General features: G+C 32.4%; 1 long non-coding RNA gene across 2 annotated transcripts in view; it reads left to right on the top strand.

The window, feature by feature from the left end:
* The window catches only part of LOC110741720, a 64249-nt gene that overhangs the window by 34234 nt on the left and 13024 nt on the right, over positions 1 to 16991 (top strand). Inside the window, exons 3-4 of one of the 2 annotated variants that reach the window (XR_004178526.1) lie at positions 8151 to 8288; positions 10286 to 10405. This is a non-coding gene — a long non-coding RNA (uncharacterized LOC110741720). The remainder of the gene's footprint in view (positions 1 to 8150; positions 8289 to 10285; positions 10406 to 16991) is intronic. The other variant, XR_004178525.1, reaches the window with a different exon arrangement.

Genomic DNA, 16991 nt, shown 5'->3' with positions numbered 1-16991 from the left:
GATGTACTGATGGGGTTTTGGTGTAGGTGTCCTTCCTGTTTGATAGTTTTCCTTCTAACAGTCAGGACCCTCAGCTGTAGGTCTGTTGGAGATTGCTTGAGGTCCACTCCAGACCCTGTTTGCCTGGGTATCAGCAGCAGAGGCTGCAGAAGATAGAATATTTCTGAACAGCGAGTGTACCTGTCTGATTCTTGCTTTGGAAGCTTCCTCTCAGGGGGGTACTCCACCCTGTGAGATGTGGCAAAATTCAATCTTGTCTACAAAAACAATGGGTTGGATTGGAGTGAAGATGTTCCTAAAAAATTTAATAGATAACCAAAAAAGATAATTGTTTATTAATAGAAGTGTTGTTGTTTCAGAGTACCATCTTTAAATTATTTCTTTTTAAACTTGGCGTTTCCTTTAGTAAGATTAAAAAATACATATGTAGAATTCTTGCATTGTTATTGATGGTATCATAGTTCATTTGAGTAGTGGTAGGAGAATGCCCACACGGTAGGTGGTATATAAGGAACAAAAATTTATTTCTCGCAGTTGTGGAGGCTGGGAAGTCCAGCATCAAGGCTCTGGCAAATTTCATATCTGGTGAGGGTTCGCTTCCTAGTTCATAGAATCTTTTCTCAATATGTTCTTCATATGGAAGAAGGGACAAGGGAGCGCTCTGGAGTCTCTAAGATAATTTAACCCATTTATGAGAGTTCTATCCTCATGATTTAATCACCTTCCAAAGACCTCACATGTAAATACCTTCATATTAGGAGTTAGATTTCAACATACGAATTTTGTGAGGACACAAAAATTCATTCTTATGCATATTTGTATTTTAGATTGGCGTGAAGGGTAATTGATTTTATACCTCAGTATGACATATGATCTGATTATGGAAAAGATCTGAATATATTAACACTAATTGTGCTAATATTAACTAGAGTAGGGGAACTGCTGTTTTATTATCAATAGGGTAAACATACACGGATATGTTTCCTTATTTACCATTTACTTGAGTTCTAAGAGCTCTTGTCATTACTTTTGAAATTCAGATGAAGAAATTGATTCTTGAGTTGTAAATTACTAATCTAAGCACAAATTTCATAAGTGGAAGGCTATAAGGCTAATTAAGTTTTTCTGGCCTATGATCCTTTACACTATATGATGCTAGGAAAATAGTTAAAATAAAAGCATTTCAAAAAAGTAAGAAGAATCAATACCTCAAAACTGTTTTAAAATATACATTTTAGTATTGGAAGCCAGGCATCCTTTAAATTTCTAGCTGACTGTAAACTGAAAGTGTTGAAACAGTATCATGTATAGAATAAATGATCCATATATTTTTCTTAATTATACACAAAACAATTTCACAGTATATGTGACTGAAAGCTTTTAAGTGGTAATTATTGCAGTTAACACAACTCTTCTCTCTGAAATGGAAATACACTGCAAGAAACACACTGACAAGTAATTCTATACAATCGGTGAGGTATGTTTTTGTTGTTCACATACTTGCAGACCTCTGAGATGCTTATTTATTTTGAAGTCTTCCACTTAAATTCATATGGATCTGAATAATTTCCAGTCTAATTTTATTTCCTCTGGTACTGTAAAATATTTTCAATTAAGAAGTGGTATTTATTCTAATGTCATGCTGTGCTCAGAAATCTCACATTTTCTAAAGAAGATGCCAAAGTAATCTGTAGGATCCATTTTCAGTGTTTTCATGATTACAGGAACTCCTTCTGTTTTGAAAATTCTTAGACCTAGTATAGCATAAGCATGAGTGGAAAAGGAATGGATATCTCTTATGCAAAGAATCATTTATGGATCTTTTGTAGGTATACAGATCCAATATCCTCTAGGGCGAGACACAAATCCCCATAATATCCCCATGTGTACAATTTTGCATTTGGTGCTTGGTTTTAGCTGACAGATGGGTAAAATCACAAATAACTGAATGACTCCCTACTGACTTCACAGCTGCACTGTGGAAGCTGAAGCTTGTGAATTACTGCAGGGACGGTCAACAAGAAGCTACACCATATTGCCCATATTCATGAGTAAGGATGTTGTTTGAAATATGAGCTTGGAATTATGCATAAAAAACAAATTTTTATGAAACAGTCTTTTTAAGGTATAATATTTAGTTTAGAAAAGGGTCATAAAATTTTTAGTGGTTCTTGCTATGACTATTATGGAATTTAACAGCATCAAATTAGCATAAATATGTTTTCTCATATTTCTGACTTTTTTCTTAATGGCTTATGTGTCTTTTTAATATAATACTCCACATATTTAATTTGAAATTAAATGGTGTATGAATTTTGTTTGAATTATATTAAGAGATTGCATATGTCTTTCAAAATTCCTGTTTATTCAGAAATGCATATAAGCAATAATAACTGAAATTAATCCAAAATTACACTGATGGAAATGGTCTGAATTTTGTTTTATGACTTAAGTTAGCTTTGGAAATTTTGCCTACCACTTACTCTTCCTTTCTTTTGGATTGTGTCTGACTTTTGCACATGAGGAAGTAGGAGATCTTTCCTCATGTGCTTCTCATTTGGGAAGAAAAAGTGGAGAAAATGCCACTCTTCCTCTCACTACTTCATGAGGAATGAGGAACAGAGTCTGTTTTGTGCTTTAATAATGACATTCTATACACATTAATAAAAATGATCCCAAATATATCACATGTATCAATTGGATTAGATAATTTCATAAAAAGAAATGAATAGGAATGAAAACAAAATTATGAAAGAAGTACATTCTTTTGTCCCTCAGAAATTCCTTGAGAAGGTAGAATGTTTTACCCTTATGGCTCAGGGAAAGAGTGTTCACATGGTACAAGTGGTTTTTGCCCATCTCCCTCAATCTATTGTTTTGAAAAACCACGTAACCGTGTGGTTGGTAAACTGTAGCAGACACTTCACATGATTTTCTGTTATAATGACAAGATTTCCAGGACTCCATTTCAGTGGAGATATGGCCATGCGGCCACATTTTAGTCAATGAGATGTAAGAAAGTGCTCATTAAAAACAGTCATTACGCATGTCCCATGGCTCATTTTCTTTTTTTCTACTTCATTTTCTGGTATGCAGATTAAATGTTACAGTCACCAGTAGCCATCCAATAGATTATGATAATGAATCTCACACATGGGAATGTCAGGATGATAAACTGGAAAGAACCTTTGTTCCTGAGCATTGGGGAGCTATAATCCTAACCTTGTTCTTCCACCTTCCTTCATTTACATGAACAAGAAATACACTACTCTTACGTGAAAACTTATGTTGAACTTCACTGTTTCTTGCACTAAGTTTAACCCTAAGTCAATATCTAAGCCTGCAGGAAACATTTGAGAAAGCAACATATTTTCTCCTTTCTATCTAATTGAAATTGTGTCCTTTGACCAACATTTCCCCGATTCCTGTGCCACTCCATGCTCCCACCAAGAGCCCCTGGTAAACATCATTCTTACTACTTCTAAATTTAACTTTTAAAATTTCTCATATACTTGGGCATTTGCATTTATCTTCCTGTGCCTGGTTTATTTCACTTAATATAATGTCCTCCAGGTTTATCCAAGTTGTTACAAATAACAGGATTTTATTTATTTTTATAACTTATCAGTATTGCATTATGTATGTATACCATGATTTCTTTATTCATCCATTGATAGACACTTAAGCTGATTCTATATCTTCGCTGTTAAAAATGATGTTGCAGTGAACATGGGAGTGAAGGATATCTTCAAGATACTAATTTTATTTCCCTTAGATATATAGCTAGTAGTGGAACTGCTGGATCATGTGGTAGTAATATTTCTAGTTTTATAGTGACCTCTATAGTATTTTCTAAAAGGGATGTACTAATTTACAGTCCCACCAACATTGTTCAAGGGTTTTTCTCCACATCCTCACTGACATTTGTTATCTTTTTTATGTAATTTCCATTTTAACAGTTCTGATGTTATTTCTTATTGGGGATTTAATTTGCATTTACCTGATGACTAAAAATGTTGAGACTTTCTTCATATATCTGTGGGTGATTAATATGTCTTCCTTTGAGAAATGTCTAGTCACAACTTTTGCCCATTTTAAAAATCAGGTTATTTGTTTTCTTACTATTGGGTTTCTTACATATTTTAAATACTAACCCCTTATAAAATGTATGATTTACAAATATTTTCTCTCATTCTGTGCATTTGCACTCTTTTGACTGTTATGTTGGTTGTGCAGAAGCTTTTTAGTTTGATGTAATATCATTTGTCTATCTTTGCTTTTGTTGTTTGTGATTTTGGTTTCCTGTTCAAAAATATCATTGCTCAGATCAATTACATGGAGTTTTTCCTTTTTGTTTTCTTCTAGTAGTTTTAGGACCTATGTTTAAGCCTTTAAGACATTTTGAGTAGATTTTTGTATGTGATGTGAAAAGAATATCTAATTGTATTCTTTCACGTGTGAATATCCAGTTGTAGCAACAACATTTATTGAAGATACTGTTCTTTTTCCATTGTGTGTTCTCATCAATGTATTGTAAATCAGTTGATTACAAATTTATGAATTGGAGTTTCTATTCTGTTCCATTGGTTTATGTGTCTATTTTTATACTACGACCATGGCTCTTGGTTTCCTTAGCTTTGTAGCACATTTTGAAGTCAGGTAGTGTGATGTTCCTGCTTTGCTTATTTCACTGAAGATTTCTATTGAGAATCTTTCATGGTTCCAAATGAATTTGGGGATATTTATTCAATTTCTGTGAAAAATGATACTGGAATGTTGATATGGTTTGCATTGAATTTGTAGATCTTTTTGGGCAGTTTGCACACTTTGACAATATTGATCTTCCAATCCATGAATGTGAGTTAACTTCCCATTTATCTGAGTTTTCTTCAGTTTTGTTCACCAATGTTTTATAGTTTTCAGTATATAGGTATTTAACTTTTTTTCCTAAGTACATTATTTATGTTTTCGTAACTATTTTAAATGGTATTATTTACTTGATTTTTTGGTGGGGGGTGGTGGATAGTTTAATGTTAGTTTATAGAAACACTACTGGTTTGGGGATGTTAATTTTTATCCTGCAACTTTACTGAATTCGTGTATTAGTTCTAATAATTTTTGGTGGAATATTTAGTGTTTTTTATATGTAATTATGTCACCTGAAAACAAGGACAATTTAACTTTTTCCTTTCCAATTTAAATGCCTTTTATTTCTGACTGTTTTTGACTAGGACTTCCATTACTATCTTAAATAGACATGGCAGAGTTAGCGTCTTTTTCTTATTCCTGGTCTTAGAGGAAACACTTTCAACTTTTCACTGGAGTTTCATGTTACCTATGGATTTCTTGAAGATGAGCTTTGTTATGTTGAGGTATGTTTCTTCTATACATAATATGTTAAGCCTTTTTACCATGAGATGATGGTAAATTTTGTCATATCCTTTCTCTGCATCCATTAAGATGATCATGATTGTTGTCTTTCATTCTGTTAATGTGATATATCCCATTTATAGATTTGTATATGTTAAAATATTTTTGCATCCCTGGTTTAAATACCATGTGATTATGGTGAATGATCCTTTAGGTGCACTGTTAAATTCGGTTTGCTAGTGTTTTCTTGAGGAATTTTTCATCTATTTTTATTAGGGATGTTGGCCTGTATTTTTATTTCTTGTAATGTCCGTGTCTGGCTTTGGTATCAGGATAATTCTGGCCATGTAAAAATGTTTGGAATTATTCCCTTTTCAGTTTTTTGGGAGAGATTGAGAATGATCGGTATTAGTTATTCTTTAGCATTTGGTAAAATTCAGCAGTGAAGTAATTGGGTCCTGGGATATTATGATATTTTCTGTTCAGATTTTCTATTTCTTTGTGATTCAGTCTTGGTAGGTTGTATGTATCAAGAAATGTATCCATTTTCTCTAGATTACCTAATTTGTTGGCATTTAATTATTCATATTAGTCTCATAATCTTTTGTATTTCTGTGGTATCTAATATAATATCACCTCTTTCATTCCTGACTTTGAGTCTTCTCTCTTTCATTCTTAGTTTAGCTAAAGATAAAATTGTTGATTTTATCTTTTTTAAAAAACATTTCTTAGTTTCATTGATCTTTTCCATTGTTTTTCTAGTGTCTGTTTTAATTATTTCTACTTTTTTTTTCATTTCTGACAATTTTGACCTTTTTTTAGTTCATTTTAAAAAAGTTGTTTATTTAAGATCTTTTACCTCTGTTGAGGTAGGTGTTTATTGCAGTGAACTTCCCTCTTTGAACTGCTTTTTCTGCATCCCATTAAGTTTTGGTATGTTTTATTTCCATTTTAATTACTTTTTTAGATATTTTAAATTTCTTTTAATTTATTCATTAATACATTGGTTGTTCAGGAGCATGTTGTTTAATTTTTATGAATATGTGAATTTGCCAAAATTCCTCTTGATATTGATTTCTAGTTATGCAACACTGTGGTTTAAAAACATACTTGATATGATTTCAATCTTCTTGAATTTGTTCAGATTTACTGTCTTACCTGTGATCTCTCCTAGAAATATTTTGTGTGTGCTTGAGAAGAATTTGTATTCTGCTGCTCTCGGTCGAATGTTCCGCATTTGTGTATCATGTTCATTTGTTCTAAAGTATAATTTAAATATGATGTTTCCTCATTATCTTTTCTCTGAAAATCTGTATCTGTGTATTGAAGTCCCCTACTATTATTAAATTGTATCCTGTCTCTCCTTTCTATTAATATTTGGTTTATATTTTTAGGTGTTCTGATATTAGTTGCATATATATATACACACACACTCACACACACACAGTTGGATAAGTTCTTAATGAATTTGCCTCTGTATCACTATATAATTACCTATTTGGGGTTGGAAGCTCTTAGTAAAATCCTTTTTTATAGTTAGAAGAGACTTGACTTATTACCATCTATGTCTCAACAGGGAAATCATGTTGTCCATATGCCATTTTCATTATTGAGTAGTTAAAGGTGGGTAAACATTTACCATTAAATTAGCTTGGTTGAATTCTGTACCAGTTGGGATTCCAGAAAACAGAGTCAACTGATATATAACAAGCATGTGTGCTGTATAAATGGAGGATGATTATATACTAAATTTAACTTAGTGTAAGAATTAAATTAGAATTTCTATCTTTCTAACCAATTCACCAATAGAGCACATTGAATAACCAACTTAAGGAAAATTTGAATTTGAATGGAGGATATACCTTTGCTAAATTACTTCCTTAGGGTAGAGGAAAAAAAAAAAAGAGTAACAAATAGAAAGTATGAAAAATATATCATTTAAAATAAAAAAGGACGTGTATTTTATACACAGAAATGAAGAAATCATGTAGATACAAACACACAAAGATCTAAATGAACTAAGCTACATACTACACGTATATTAGTAGGAAGACTTAGTATCGTAAGTCATAAGTATTGCACATATATGTATTATGACAGAATGTAAAAAAATTCTTGAAGAGCAAGGTGGCATGATATATACTATTGAATATTAACATATATTATCATTACAAATTACAAAATGTTTAAGACTATGTGGAATAGTCCCAGGGATATAAATTAACAATGAAAAGTAATAGAGAAAGACATATGCGTATTATCATTTGACGTCCTATTTAATTGTGATGCTGGGTCAATTGTTTTCCAATAGAACATAAAAGAAATCCAAATCAGTGCCTTATCTCATGCAAACATATAAATTGTACATTGATTAATAATCTGTGTATTCAAAATCTACTTGTGTAAAACCACATTACTTGAAAACTTAAACGTAGTGTTTTGGGTTGGCTAGGGAACAAGAATCAAAGTGAATGATAGGGATAAGAATAATTTATTTTAGAGATTAGATCTTTCACATTTTTTGAAAAGCTAAGATGCTAAAGAGCTAAAAAGAATCGATTAGAATATAAGAGACACAATTAACCAAGAACAACACAGTGGTGCTAGTGAAGAAGTCCATGGAAGGTGGTTTTTTTCATTTCTGATAGTGGACTTGGAGCCACTGTACAGTGGCTGATAGTCAAGAAGGAAAGATGTATGCAAAGTGAGGAGAGTAAGATCAGAAATCATAAAGACAAATTAAAATCTTTTTCTCACTGCCTCTACGCTTGACATGACAGCTGATCAGCAGGAGAAGTTCATACCACTTGAGCTGGATCTATCTGCACATGCACCTGGCCCAGGAAGCTGTAATGGGAGATCTGATGAGCAGTGGAGAACTGAACCAAAGCCCTTGGCTTTTGCTCCATACCAGTCAGGTGAGCCTGCAGATAAACCACAAGATGTGCAAGTGTTTGCTTACTTGCATTAATACTCACAGCTTAATAGCTTTACTTCTGCCTTACAAACCTAATTGAAAACAAAATAAGAAAAGTCTTATTGCCGACCTGAACACAGAAAGGAGTAAGTAAAGGGTTACAACAACAGGAAAAAAGAAATACAAACTATAAAGTTAAAGTAATGAAGTTAACTAAACAAAATTAAAATCTTGTTTTTCAAAAGACAACACAAAATTAAAAATACATGCCACAGCCTGCACAATATATTTGCAATACACACACTCATGTAGATTAACAGTTGTAATATAAATCTTCATATAAAGATATGTGCCAAAAGAAAAAAAACAATAGATATCATGAAATAATTGATAGATCAGAAGTTGAAGAGTCAGCAAATGTTTGAAAATATACTCAACCTCGTAATATCCAGTTAATATGCTTTGGAAATGTATGTGGTAATCTCAATTCCATGGGATTGGTGGAAATTAAATAGTTGGATGAAACCAAATGCTGTGAATATGTGGAAGAATAGGATACCTCAAAAACTGGTAAGTGGGAAATCCATTAAAATATGCACTAAGAGAAAATTGGGCAATATCTAGGAAAGTAAAATATTGTCATAACTTTGGGTCCAGCATTTCTACTCCTGGTTATACGCTCTGCAGACATCATCACCTTTGTACAAAAGTAGATTTGTACAATGTTTCTATTTTATCATCATTTGTAATTACAAATATTAGAAAGGAACAATCCTCTGAAGAATAGGAAAGCTGTGCCCTCTTTTGTCCAAGAAATTTTTATGAAATTCCAATATATTTGTGGACATATCAACATGAATAAATTATCAAACATAATATTAAGCCAAAATACATACGTATATAAAGAATAGGTTGTACAAGAAAAACAAAAATGAAATTAAAAGCTATTATACCATATATTTACAAAAAGTTACATCCTTTATATGTGTATCCAGTAACTAAACAAAAAATTCAATAAAAAAGATACATTTAAACCTCTAGATGACTGAGCTAGAATCAGGAATCCAATTCCTGAGCTGATCAGGAATCCAATAATAATTTATTTTTAATTTGTAAAATACAATTTGTAGTTCTTTGCGGAGATACAAATGATTGATAAATTATTATTTATGCTCTTTTTAAGTAGTGATATAAATCAGCCAACCTTCTGTCATTGAACAGCCATGGCAAACTTGCATAAGCAGTGACTAGACATTCATGGACTAATTGCATAAATCCATTTCTTTAGCATGAAATTAAGTCTCAAATAAGATAAAGAGCTAAATTTTGTGTAACAATTTATTTAGTGAATTAACTCTTCAAATATACACCCTTACCTCCAACTTATCTTCCACTCCCACAAATCTTCCACTCCCATTCCAACAAAAAAGGGGGAGGGAATAACATGCTAGTGCTGGATTTTAGATCAGTTTTCCTTATGTATTCATATGCATGAGCACCTCTGGAGGGGTTGCTGTAAAACATACTGCTGGGCCCCAACCCTAGACTTTCTAATTCGATAGATCTGACATGAAATGACTTGTATTTCTAACAAGTTCCACATGATGTCCATTCTCCTGACCTGGAGGCCACTCTATGACTGCTACTCCATGAGACCCAGGCAAGCAGCACCAGCAACATAAAGAGCACCATAGGCTTATTAGAAATGCAGAATTTCTGGCTCCAACCCACATCTGCTGCACATGTTTTGTATCATTTATAATGTAACAGTGCTTTTTAAAAAATACATTTTTCTTTTACAATAGTTTTCTAATTACAGAAAAATTGTGAAGATAGTGCAAAGAGTTCCTATATATTTGACAGTTTCCCGATGTAGTATTTTATGTTACTATAGTATACTTGTCACAATTATTGAACCCATACAATATGTTATTAAATAAAGTTCACAACTTATTGCAATTTCCTTAGATTGTATTTACCATTCTTTTTCTCTTCCAGAATCTCATCATGATATCGTGTTGCATTGAGTAGTCATGCCTCCACAGGCTCTTCTTGGCTGTGACTGCTACGTTTTCCTTGGTTTTGCCCACCTTACTGTTTACAGAAGGTAGTGGTCAGGTATTTGGTAGTGTATCCCTTACTTGGGCTTTGCTTGATGCTTCTCTTCTGAGAAAACTAGGGATATGCATTTTGGGGAGGAAGGCCACAGAGATGAAGTGACATTCTTTTCACATCATATCAGTGCTACATACTATCGAAAGGGCTAATCACTGTTGATGTTAATTGTAATCACCTGGCTAAGATATTCTTTGTCAGGATTTTGACTTTAAAGTTACTCTTTATGCTTTTCCTTCTCAGAAAATGCTTTTTGAAATGAAGTCACTCTGCAGCTGACATTTAAAAAGTAGGAAATTATGTTGACAGAGTATATAAATTATGTGCAGTTCTTTTATTTTCAGAGTTTGGAATTATAGCATTCCTATAAATCTTATTACTAATGGCTCCACGAATTGTGCACAACTGATATGTATTAGTGCACATCTTAAAAGCATGTGGGCATGAGCTGTATTTGAAAAAACATTCAGATGGAAGAGCTACCTGTTTTGGAGTGAATCTTAATTGGAACTTAATGATGCCTCCTACTAATTTACTATTTCAGTTGAACCTACAGTATCAGCTGTAGCCCAAAAAATATAAGAGCTACAATTCATGCAATTCAACATCAGCTGCCAAGGCCCACCTGGACTGCACCTGCAAAACCAGCTGTGGTTTCTTTGCTCTCACAATTCATGTCAGGGTTTTTCAGCCTGGTTTCAAATTTTATATTGTTCCTCTCTCAATCCTCCACCCCTCTAGTTTCTAAATAATAGAGAATAATTAGGTGAGGTTTAAACTCTCAGGACTATTCAGGGTTTGTGGAGAATAGGAAGGTTTCTTCCAGGTTACAGCACAATTTTAAGAGCCTATCAAGAAGTATCCAATATTAACAAGTAGAAAAGCAGCATGAGTATGAGGATGGAATTTCCCACAATACTTAGTACATGGAAAAAATGTAGAACATACAAAAAAAAGCAGATTGTAAAAAAATTTCACAAATAAACATAGTTATAAAAATTAATTTAAAATTCACGTTTTAAATAGTTTTATTATGGTAAAATATATAGTATAAAATTTGCCATTTTAACCTCTTAAGTATAAAATTCAGTGGCATAATTGTATTTACAGTTTTGTGCAACAATCACCAGTTTTCAAAAATTTTCAGCACTCCAAACAGAAACTCTGTCATTTAGTAACAACTCCCCATTTTTTATTCCTAATCCATCCCCCAGTAAACTCTAAACTAAATCTTGTCTCTATGAATCTCCCTGTTCTAAATATTTAAGAGGAATCATACAACATTGACCCTTTTGTGTCTGGCTAATTTCACTTTGCATAATGTTTAAAAGCTTTATCCATGTGACATGTATCAGAACTTCATTCTTTTTTATGGCTCAATTATATTCCACAGTATGCATACACACCACATTTTGTTTATCCATTCGTCTGCTGATAGACACATGTGGGTTATTTCCTCCTTTTGGTTATTGTGAATAATGCTGCTATAAACACTAGTGTGCATTTATATCTTGAGTTCATGTTTTGCAGTCAACATTTTAAGGTATCACCAAACTTTTTCACAGCAGCTGCATCATTTTACATGCGGACCAACAAAGTATGATTCTCCAAATTTCCCAGTTACTCGTCAACTCTTGTTCTCCATTTTCTAACTATAGTGATACTAGTAGGTATAACATGACGTCATTGTGGTTTTGATTTGCAATGGCCTAATAACTAATGGTTTTTGAACAACTTTCATGTTGTACTCATTGGCCATTTGCATATCTGTAGCAAAATGTCTATTCAAATCCTTTGCCTGCTTTTAATTGGGTTGTTTTGTCTTTTTGTTGTGGAGTTGTAGGTTTTTAAGTCTTGATATAAATCTCTTACAAGATACATACTTCACAGTACACTGTCTCATCTTTTAAATAAGTTATTTCATTCTCTTACTGATGTTTTTATTATCCAAAGGTTTTAATACTTTTTAAAACTTGTACTGTGAATATGATATGCCCTGTGATTAACAAATTTAGTAATTAAACAACTTAATCTTTAAAAGTAATTGCATGAATATTTTTGTCCTATTTGTTTCGTTCCTACTTCGTGAACACCAATGATCTGTTTGATTGTCATTTTCCATATTTCATACTAATTCTTTTTTCTTCTGCATTTTTTTCTTTCTAATCTTTGTGAATGTATTGAATTTTCTTGCCTTGTGATAGTCTGACTAGAACCTCCAGCATATATATATATATAGTTTGTTTGTTTTGAGACAGAGTTTTGCTCTTGTCCCCCAGGGTGGAGTGCAGTGGCATGATCTCAGCTCACTGCAACCTCTGCCTCCTGGGTTCAAGCAATTCTCCTGCCTCAGCCTCCTGAGCAGCCGGGATTACGGGCACCTGCCAGCATGCACAGCTCATTTGTGTATTTTTGGTAGAGACAGGGTTTTTACCATGTTGGGCAGGCTGGTCTCGAACTCCTGACCTCAAGTGAACTACCCACCTCAGCATCCCAAAAATGCTGGGATTAATCTTGAGCCACCACACCCAGCCTCTAGTATAATGTTTAATAATGGATGTGTTCCCAATCTTAGGGGACAAGCAGTTAGCCTTTCACTATTGCATACAATTTTACTCATACAATATTATATATTTTTATTTCTGTATTTTTAGCTTTATTGAGATAAAAAATGTTAAAAATTCAAGAAGCACAACATGTAGATTGCATATATATATATACATTGCAAAATTATTACAACAAAATTAATTAAAATATCAATCTACTGAATTTATTTTACTATTCACATGTGTGCACTGGAGAGGACACTTAAGATCTACTCCCTTAGCAAATGTAAAGTAAGTAGTACACTATTTTTTACTATAGTCACCATGCTATAATTTAGATTCTAGAACTTACTCATAAGTAAAAGTTTGCACCCTTTGACCACAATCTCTTTATTTCCCCCATTTCCCACCCTTGGCAACCACCAACCACCATTCTACTCTCCGCTGTTGTAAGTTTTATTTTTTTATATATATATATGATTCCAAGTATAAGTGAGATCATACAGTATTTGTATTTTGTGTTTGGCTTATTTCATTTAGCATAATGCCTTCATTTTATAGCTGAATAATATGTCACTGTAATAGACACACACACACACACACACAACCATTTTGGTTTGACTTGCTTTTCTTTAAGATGTAAAGTTAGGTTATAAATTTAAGATTTTTCTTCTTTTTTAAATTTGTTGGTTATAGTTAAAATATCTAAGTACTGCATTTTCTATGACACATATGACTTCGTATGTGATGTTTTTACTTTCATTTCTCTGGAGATATTTTCTAATATTTTCTAATTTCCCTTGTGCTTTATTTGATCAATTTGTTTAAAAGTTTGTCATTTAATTTTCATATATTTGTGAGTTTTCCAGTTTTTTTGTTACTAATTTCTGGTTACATATTTTTGTGTTCAGAAGGAAAACACATTGTAATATTTCAATCTCCTTAAATTTGTTAAGGCTTGTTTTATGGTTTAAGTTGTGGTATATGCTGGAGAATGTTCTATGTAACTCTTTCCCTATCTAGAACTTCCAGTTGTATGTTGAATAAAAAATGTGTCTTCTGTGTTGGGTGGAATAGTTTGTGTATATATCTGGTACGTTTAATTGGTTTATTATATCGTTCATGTCCACTATTTTCTTATCAGTTTTCTGTCCATCTCATTAAGAGACATCCAAGTGCTCTTTTGGTGACTGTTTTCATGGGCTATTTTTATACTATTTTACTTTCAGCCTCTTCTTTGCATCTAAAGTAAGTTTCTTGTAGGTGGCACATACAGATAGATCATTTCATTAAATTGTTCTACTAAACTTTGCCTTTTAATTGAAGATTTAATGCATTTTATTAATTACTTATCAAAAAGGAGTTACTTAGCATTTATCCATTTGTTTTATGTTTGTCGTATTTTTTTTTCAATTTTTCAATTATTTCATTTTTGTAACTAGTTGATATTTTTGTAATGTACCACTTTGATTATCTCCTTTCTTTTATGTGTGTTTTAATTTTGTAGTAGTTACCTTGGGGATTACAATTAAGATCTTACATTTATAACAACTTAGTTTTAATTATATCAACATTATTTCAGCAGTATACAAATATTCTGCTTCTATACATCTTCATCTACCTCTTTATATCGTTATTGTCACTGACTACATCTTTATACATTACATACCCATTGACATAAGTTTATAATTATTGTTTTGTACTTTTTCTTTAAATTCATATAGGAAATTAAGAGGAGTTTCAACCCCAAAGTTTAGTAATATTGCCATTTACATTTACATATGTAATTACCTTATCATTTTTAAAAAATTATACAGACTCAAGTTGATGTCTAGTGTCCCTTTTGTTTCAGTCTAAATTCTTTATAGGGCAGGTCTACCAGTAATAAACCCTCTTATATTTAGCTTATCTGTGCATGCATTAATTTATTTTTCATTCTTCAACAAGATATAGATATATAATATGGATATAATTGTTTTACATTAGAAAATTGTGCAAGTTATAGAATTATTGTCTCTTTTTCTTCTTTTACAAATTTCTTTTACAACTTTAAATATGTCATCCCACTGCCTTCTGGTCCCCATCATGTTTGATGAGAAATCATCTATAAATTTTACCGGGGATCCCTTCTATGTGAGGATTTGCTTCTTTCTTGCTGCTTTGAAGATTCTCTATTTCTCTCTCTCTTTGGCAACTTGATTATCATCTTTCTCTGTGTGGATTTTTTTGGGTTTGTCCTAGTTGGAGATTCTTTAGCTTCTTAGGTGTGCAGTTCATATCAGATTGGAGAAGGTTTTGACCACGATTGCTTCAGATATTTTTTCTGGTCCCTTCTCTTCCTCTTCTTCTTCTGAGACTTCTATAAAGTGTAGGTTGGTCCTTTTGTCCCAAATGCCCCTTGAATTCTAATCACATTTTTAAAAATTCATTTTTCTTTCTGCTACTAAAATTGTATTATCAGTTGTTCAATCTTCATCTTCGCTGACTCTTTACTCAAAACTGTTGAATCTATTTAGTGATTTTTTAAAAAGTTGAGTTATTTTACTTTTGAGTTCTAGAACGTCTGTTTCCTTTCTACCATTTCTAACTCTTCACTGACAATATCACTTTGTTCATAAGCCATTTTTTAAAAATGTTATTTAGTTCTTCAGGTTCTTGAACGTGTTTGAAATAGTTGATTTAAAGTCATTGTTTAGTAAGTTATTGCCTATGATTTCTCGTGGACAGTTTTTGTCAATCTATTTTTTCTTTTATTTGTATATACTTAAGGGGTAAAATTTCAGTTTTGTTATGTGGCTATATTATTCAGTGTTGAAGTCTGGCATTTTAGTGTAAACGATCATCACCCAAATAATGTAAATTTTGCCCATTAAGTAATTTATCATCCCTTACTCTTCTCCCACCCTTTCACCTTTCTAAGTCCCCAGTGTCTATTATTTCACACTTTATGCCCATTTGTGCATATTATTTAGCTTCCACTTTTAAATGAGACCATACAGTGTTTGAAGTTTAGTTTTTAAGTTGTTTCACTTAAGATATTTCAGTTCCATCCATGTTGTTCCAAAATACCATTTTATTCCTTTTTATGGCTAAATAGTATTCCATTTCATGTGTGTGTATTTATGTGTGTACTATATTATATATACCATATTCTCTTCATCCATTGAAGGATACTTAGGTGTCTATGTCTGTTACTGTAAATATTACTGCAATAAACATATGAGTGCAGGTATTCTTTAATACATTTTTTGTGTGTGGGGGGGATACCCCATAGTGAGATTGCTGGATTTGTTTCTCTGAGAAATCTCCATACTGTTTTTCAAAGAAGTTGTACTAATTTACACCCCACCTGGTGTATAAGCATTCTTTTTCACTGTGTACCTTGCCAACAAAATTTTTCTGTTCGGTAGTAACAGACATTCTGACTAGCGTGAGCCGGTACCTCATTGTGGCTTTAATTTGCACTTCTCTTATGATGAGTGGTGTTAAGCATTGTTAATACTCTTATTGTCCATTTGTATGTCGTCTTTTGAAAAAGGAAAGAACTATTCATGTCCTTTGCCCACTTTGTGATAGGCTTATTTGGTTTGTTTGTTGTTGTTGTTTGAGTTCCTTATAAATTTTCAATATCAATCTCCTGTCAGTTGCAGTGTTTGCAAATATTTTTTAATCTGCAGGTTGTCAGTTAACATTGTTGATTATTTCTTTTACTGTTCCGAGGCTTTTTAATTAGATGTAATTTGTTTATTTTTGGTTTTATTGCTTGTGTTTTTCAGGGCTTAGTCATAAATTCTTTGCTTACACTATATTTTATATGCATTGTAGCTTGTTTGAACTTTGGACTATTACAATTTGATAGCATTATATATCAGATTATCTTTCTCAAGGTTTGATTATCTTGATTATTGAAGGCTACATTCGTTCAGCTAGTGTTTTGACAGATATTTTGTTGAACGTCAGGAGCTTAAACAAAATAGTATACGACAAATAACAGTCTTCCCAATCTTTGAGGATTGACCCAGGGCCAGGGCACTCCTTTTACA

Source organism: Papio anubis, chromosome 15 (assembly GCF_008728515.1).
Source record: "Papio anubis isolate 15944 chromosome 15, Panubis1.0, whole genome shotgun sequence".
Classification (NCBI taxonomy): domain Eukaryota; kingdom Metazoa; phylum Chordata; class Mammalia; order Primates; family Cercopithecidae; genus Papio; species Papio anubis.
The sequence above is the reverse complement of the archived record's forward strand: the minus strand, read 5'-3'. Positions and strand labels throughout refer to the sequence as shown.